Source organism: Triticum aestivum, chromosome 5D (assembly GCF_018294505.1).
Source record: "Triticum aestivum cultivar Chinese Spring chromosome 5D, IWGSC CS RefSeq v2.1, whole genome shotgun sequence".
NCBI classification, from domain to species: Eukaryota; Viridiplantae; Streptophyta; class Magnoliopsida; order Poales; family Poaceae; genus Triticum; species Triticum aestivum.
This window is the reverse complement of record NC_057808.1, coordinates 487923459-487930710: the sequence shown is the minus strand read 5'-3', so window position 1 is coordinate 487930710 and position 7252 is coordinate 487923459. Positions and strand designations below refer to the sequence as shown.

General features: G+C 47.3%; 1 pseudogene; it reads left to right on the top strand.

The window, feature by feature from the left end:
• The first annotated feature begins 3471 nt into the window (after window positions 1–3471).
• LOC123126399 (uncharacterized) lies at window positions 3472–3610 on the top strand (annotated as a pseudogene).
• Window positions 3611–7252: the final 3642 nt, after the last annotated feature.

The window sequence follows — 7252 nt, the reverse complement described above, 5'->3', positions numbered from 1 at the left end:
GCGGAGATCATCATCATTGGACACTGGTTCCTCTTGATCTTCAGCAGCTTCCCCCGTTGCAGCATCATTGACCACATCGTCTGGATCCTCTTGATCTTCAGCAGCTTCCCCCGTTGCAGCATCACCGTATTCAGGGGGCACATAGTTGTCATCGTCCTCTTCTTCTTCGTCGTCTTCCATCATAACCCCTATTTCTCCGTGCCTCGTCCAAACATTATAGTGTGGCATGAAACCCTTGTAAAGCAGGTGGGTGTGAAGGATTTTCCGGTCAGAGTAAGACTTCGTATTCCCACATTTAGGGCATGGACAACACATAAAACCATTCTGCTTGTTTGCCTCAGCCACTTTGAGAAAATCATGCACACCCTTAATGTACTCGGAGGTGTGTCTGTCACCGTACATCCATTGCCGGTTCATCTGCGTGCATTATATATAATTAAGTGTGTAAAAAACCATTACAGAACATCATGAATTGATAATTAAGTGACCAAATTAATAGAAGTACATACATAGTTCTCATCTAACAACATATAGCTCTCCAGAGCATGTAATTAATTAAACCATACATTGAAACTATGCAAAACATTTCAATGCAAAAACAAATGCGATCATAATTGCAACCAAAGTAACAATTGATCCAACGGCATAATGATACCAAGCATCGGTATGAATGGCATATTTTCTAATCTTTCTAATCTTCAAGCGCATTGCATCCATCTTGATCTTGTGATCATCGACGACATCCGCAACATGCAACTCCAATATCATCTTCTCCTCCTCAATTTTTTTATTTTTTCCTTCAAGAAATTATTTTCTTCTTCAACTAAATTTAACCTCTCGACAATAGGGTCGGTTGGAATTTCCGGTTCACATACCTCCTAGATAAATAAAATCTATGTCACGTTGGTCGGCATAATTTTCATAAACAATAAATGAACCAATAGTTATAAAGATAATATATACCACATCCGAATCATAGACATGACGAGGGCCGACGGGGGCGGATACCAAAACCATCGCACTATATAATAACAAGCAATAAAATAGTAAGAAAATTAGACAAGTATCTATCTAAAGTAAGAATTTTTTTCTTTCAGAAAGAATATAAGAACAAGAGGCTCACCACGGTGGTGCCGGCGACGAGATCGGCGCGGGCGATCGACGGCGGTGAAGACGGGAATGGGACGTGACGGGCCGCTAAACCTAGATAAATCTCGAGGAAAATGGAGCTTTGAGGTCGAGCTTCGAGACGAGAAAGCTTAACTAGTGTGGCTCGGGCATTTCATCGAACACCTCATGTGCATAGGAGGTGAGGTAGAGCACCACAAAGCCCTCCCCTCGCCGGCCAGAGAAAAACAGAGCACTGGAGTGCTCTGCTCACGGGCGAGGGGTATATATAGGCACCTCATTGGTCCCCGTTCGTGGCATGAACCGGGACTAAAGGGCAGCCTGTGGTCCCGGTTCAAGCCACCAACCGGGACCAATGGTGGTGGGCCAGGAGCGAGGCCTATTGGTCCCGGTTCGTCCCACCAACCGGGACCAAAGGAGCCAAACGAACCGGGACCAATGCCCCCACGAGGCCCGGCAGGCCCCTGGCCTCACGAACCGGGACCAGTGCCCCCATGGGTCCCGGTTCTGGACTGAACCGGGACTAATGCGCTGACCTGGCCTGAACCAAAGCCCTCTTTTCTACTACTGAGGATGGCCTGGTTGAAATACAACTGGGGTATTCAGTAATAATGAAACATACGCAGGGAAAAGAGAATATACTATTGGTACGAGCATGATCTGGGAGAGAAGGAACGGTGAGATACAGGGAGTGGCTGTACATAAAATCTTGGAAATGATCCCGGTGTAGGTTATGTATGTGATGGCATAAAACACTACTTTCCCTTGTTTAAACACAGCCCATGGATTAACAAACAAGTAGTAAGACCCGTCATATAAAGGCATGTCAGCTCTTGACAATTCCTTAATCCTCATACTAGCTGCGACACCCCTATTGAGATAAACACATGAAAGAACAAGTATTCAGATAAACTAGTTGTATCTACGTGGGACTCCGCTCCTGACTTGCACAAGGCACGCCAGGGCTAGCGTGCCTTGTTGAGAACAACCTAGTGATTAAAAAACGGCCGTCCTCTCTAAAAAAACTACAATATTAAATAAAGTAAATTAACCAGAAAATAGGCAAGGATCAAGTACATTTGAAAACTTACTATGCATGTTCGTTGGTGGATCCAATATTCCTTCTACTAAGAAAGATGTGGTGCATTCATCGAGGAGGTAGATACAGAGGCGCAGGGGCGAACCAAGAAACAAGATACACTGAGGGCAAATTAGTAGAGTGGAGCCACTTCTTCTCTAAATATGAAAAAAATGTGTATTTTTCAATGAAATACAAGCAAAATGGAGTGAAGTTTTAAAAATTGGTGGGGGCATGGCCCCGCACTGGCTTCTTCTATGTTGGTCCGCCCCTGCGGAGGCCAGTAAGAGGTTCTTTCCACAAAGAGAATCAGCGCAAGCTGACCGTACTTGTGACTATGACGAGCCATGAGATGTGTAGTAGTGTGGAATGCCCGCGTGAAGATGTCGGCTGGCACACCGTCTCAACTGCTAGTATGCATGCAGCATGCCAAGGAGAGGCGCATGGGCTGGCGGTCGATGAAGATGGCCGTTGGTGGCAGAGGATAAGAGGGAGCTACATGGAGACTGTTAAAAGGGTAGGCTAGTAGTTGTAGTTGTATAAACATGACATGTTGTCACATATATTGTATGCGTGTGTATATTGTGTAAATGGCGCAGGTTGTTATTATAGGTTGAGCCTTAACTTGTATAGCTTGCAGTAGGGGCAAAGCCTAGTAACAACATGCGCATGATGTACTTGATCCTACGCGTCCCTACCTTCCGTCCCTGCCAGGAAGGTATACGCTTCCACGCCTTTCCTCTTCTTACATGGTATCAGAGCCGTCCTCGAGCTCATCCATGGCGACATCATCAAGTTCCTTCCCTGCCTCGCCATTTGCTCACGCCGCCACAGAGAAACTCAGCAAGGGCAATCAGGCCCTGTGGCGCGCGACCGTGCTCTCCGCCATTCAGGGAGCGCAGATGGCAAAGTACCTCGACGTCGAGCAGCCGCCACCACCGATGCAGATCGATGTAACTTCGTCTGATGGCAAGACCACGGCGAAGGCAGCAAACCCGGAGTTCCAAACCTGGTACGCTCAAGATCAGCAAGTTTTCTCATACCTTCTGACGACTCTCCCTCGTGAGATAGCCATCCAGGTTGCATCATGCCACACTTCGGCGGAGCTCTGGAATACGGTTGAGGGGATGCTTGCATCCCGCACTCGTTCCCAGACCACCAACGTTCGCATCGCCCTCGCTAACTTGCAGAAGGGCAACTCCTCCATCACCGAATACGTTGGGAAAATCAGGTCCCTCTGCGACGAGCTGATCGCCGCGGGGAAGAGGGTGGACGAGGATGACATCGTCTCCCACATCCTAGCTGGGCTTGAAGAAGACTTCGACCCGGTGCTTTCTGCCATGTGCTCCCAGGTGGAACCGGTGACTGTGGCCGAGCTGTACTCACAGCTGCTCAGCTTCGAGACGAGGCTGAATCTTTGTGGTGGAGGGTCTCAGTCCTCTGCCAACGCTGCCACCCGAGGCCGCAAGTTTGGCGGCGGAGGTGGTTACCGCGGCCGCAGACAAGCCGGCGCCGGTGGTGATCGCGGCGGCCGCAGCTACTCCAAACCTGGAGGCCGTGGCGGTGGTGGACATGGCGGCAACGGCGGCGGCGGCGGGGGCAACTACAACAACAATGCCTCTGCACCCAGGGTGCAGTGCCAGATCTGTGGCAAGATGGGCCACCCAGCATGGAAGTGCTCGAAACGCTACGACGAGTCCTATCAAGGAGGAGAAGAGGTCAGCCAATCTTGCAGCGCCACAAATATGGGGTGGACACCAACTGGTATCTTGAAAGTGGTGCCACCGACCATAACACAGGCGATCTAGAGAAGCTGACCGTGCGCGACCGCTACCAAGGCACCGAGCAGATTCACACCGCAAGTGGTTCAGGTATGGATATTAAACACATTGGTCATTCAGCTATTCACACCCAAGATCGTGATCTTCTTCTGAATAATATCCTTCATGTACCCGAAGCAAACAAAAGCCTAATCTCTGCTAGCCGCCTTGCCATTGACAATGATTCTTTTGTTGAAATTCATCCTTATTCTTTTTTTGTCAAGGAACGGGGAACGAGGAAGGTACTCCTTCGAGGCAGGGGTAGGAGAGGTCTCTACCCGGTTAGGCACACGGGATCCGATGTCAACAAGCAAGTGCTAAGTGCCACCAAGCTATCTTCAGATAGGTGGCATCGACGTCTAGGGCATCCTTCTTCTGTTATTGTCAAGAAAGTCATTAGTCAAAATAATCTCCCGTGTGCTAGTTATCTCAATAATGAGTTTGTATGTGACGCCTCTCAAAAAGGCAAAAGTCACCAACTTCCTTATCCAAATTCAATAAGTGAATCAAAGTTCCCTTTAGAACTTGTGTTCTCTGATGTGTGGGGTCCTGCTGTTAAAACAGTAGGAAGAAAGCAATATTATGTCAGCTTCATCGATGATTTCAGCAAATTTACATGGATCTACTTGATCAAACATAAGTCTGAGGTTTTTCAGAAATTTCATGACTTTCAGAATCTTGTAGAATGTCAGTTTGATCGTAAGATCCTTGCTCTCCAAACAGATTGGGGTGGGGAGTTCGTTAAGCTAAACTCTTTCTTTACGAAGATAGGTATATCCCATCACGTCTCACGTCCTCATGCTCACCAGCAAAACGGTTCAGCAGAGAGAAAACATCACACATCGTCGAAGTGGGTCTGTCCCTTCTTACCCAAGCCTCTATGCCTCTGAAGTTTTGGGACGAAGCCTTTATTGCTGCAACTTACTTGATAAACCGTACTCCTAGCAAGGTCATCAATTTTGAGACACCTTTTGAACGATTGCTCCATGAAAAACCCAACTATTCCATCCTCAGAATTTTTGGATGAGCTTGTTGGCCAAATCTTCGGCCATACAATAATCATAAACTTCAATTTCGATCCAAACAGTGTGCTTTTCTTGGCTATAGCAATCTTCACAAAGGATACAAATGTCTTGACATCTCCACTGGACATGTTTACATTCCCAGAGATGTGGTATTTGACGAGATCATCTTTCCTTTCTCTACTTTGCACCCTAATGCCGGCGCTCGTTTACGTGCAGAAATACTTTTGCGTCTCCGGAATTATTAAATCCTACTGATCAAGGGGGTGAATATTATGCTAATGATCATTTGTTTAATAATCCTAACCCTAATGGAGACAGCGGTGAAAAAAACAGCGCTCCAGCCTGTGATTTTATGCAGCAGCAACAGAGCACTCCTGGCGCTGGACACGAGGTGGTTACGGGTGCTGGACACAAGGTGGATACGCCCTCGGGATCGGGCGCGCGTGCCGGCTGACATGGTTACGGGATCCCAGGAGGATCTTCTGGCGCCTCCAGCTTCGTCACCTGTCAACCGGTCTGGTGGGCCGGATGCGTCCCCGTCGCGGTCACAGTTAGGCGCTCACCTCGAGGCGGGGCCCCGGTCGGATGCTCCCTCGTCCACACGCGCTCCCTCGTCCACGCTCGCCAGTTGTCGAGGCGGGAAAGGCAGTACACCACCCGACGCGCACACGAGCCGTGCTGGATTGGCTGGCAGGTAGCTCTCGCCGACCCCACACATGCGGGATTCGAGACCGGCGGCCGAGTAAGGATCAGCCACCTCGACTCGGTCGGCTGCAGTACGAGGAGAGGGATCCTCTGCGGCTGAGGAGCCACCTGCTCCTGTGTGCATGTCACCACGGGTAACTACACGTGCCCAGAAAGGTATTTTGAGACCTACAAAATTCAAAGACGGAACAGTCAGGTATGAAAAGAACTTTAAGTTTGCAAACTTTGCATCTTGTGGTGAACCTCAAAATTTGATAGAGGCACTAAGCAATGACAACTGGAGAAATGTTATGCACACAGAGTATGATGCACTTATGAAAAATCAAACGTGGCACCTAGTTCCTTCAAAGCAAGGGAGGAATATCATAGACTGTAAGCGGGTGTACAAAATTAAAGAAAGACCTTATGGCACTATAGATAGGTACAAGGCTAGATTAGTAGCTAAAGGCTTTAAGCAACTCTATGGGATTGATTATGAAGATACCTTTAGCCCTGCAGTTAAGGCTGCTACTATCAGACTTGTTTTGTCTATTGTTGTTTTCAGGGGTTGGAGTCTTCGCCAATTGGATGTACAGAATGCGTTCTTACACGGCGTTCTCGAGGAAGAGGTCTATATGAGACAACCACCTGGTTTTGAGGACCGTTCAAAACCACATCATGTGTGTAAGTTGGACAAGGCCTTGTATGGTCTAAAACAGGCTCCTAGAGCTTGGTACCACAAGCTGGGTACAAAACTACAACAACTTGGTTTCAAGGCATCTAAAGGAGATACTTCTCTGTTCTTCTTCAAAAAAGGGAAGGTGACTATGTTTATGTTGATGATATAATTGTTGCTAGCTCATCACAAGAAGCCACAGCAGCACTATTAAGAAATTTGAAAGGAGAATTTGCTCTTAAGGATCTAGGAGAGTTGCACTACTTCCTAGGTATTGAAGTAAAACAATGTCATGATGGTATTATGTTAACTCAAGAAAAGTATGCCAGAGACATAATCAAGCGAGTAGGCATGAGGGATTGTAAACCTTCTAGTACACCCATGTCTACCACCGACAAGCTATCTTTGCATGAAGGAGAATTGTTAAGTCCAGAAGAAGGGACTAAATACCGGAGTACAGTAGGTGCATTGCACTATCTAACATTGACAAGACCTGATATATCCTTTGCTGTTAATAAAGTCTGTCAATTTCTGCATGCTCCTACTTCTCTGCACTGGACAACTGTTAAAAGAATAATAAGATATATTCAAGGGAGTGCTGAAATAGGCCTCAAAATATGCAAGTCTTCTTCAACAGCAGTGAGTGCATTCTCTGATGCAGATTGGGCTGGGTGTCCAGATGATAGGAGATCAACTGGAGGCTTCGCAATCTTCCTTGGGTCAAATCTTATATCCTGAAATGCAAAGAAGCAGGCCACAGTCTCACACTCTAGCACTGAAGCAGAATATAAGTCTCTGGCAAATGCAACTGCTGAGGTAATGTGGATTGAAACCCTACTTG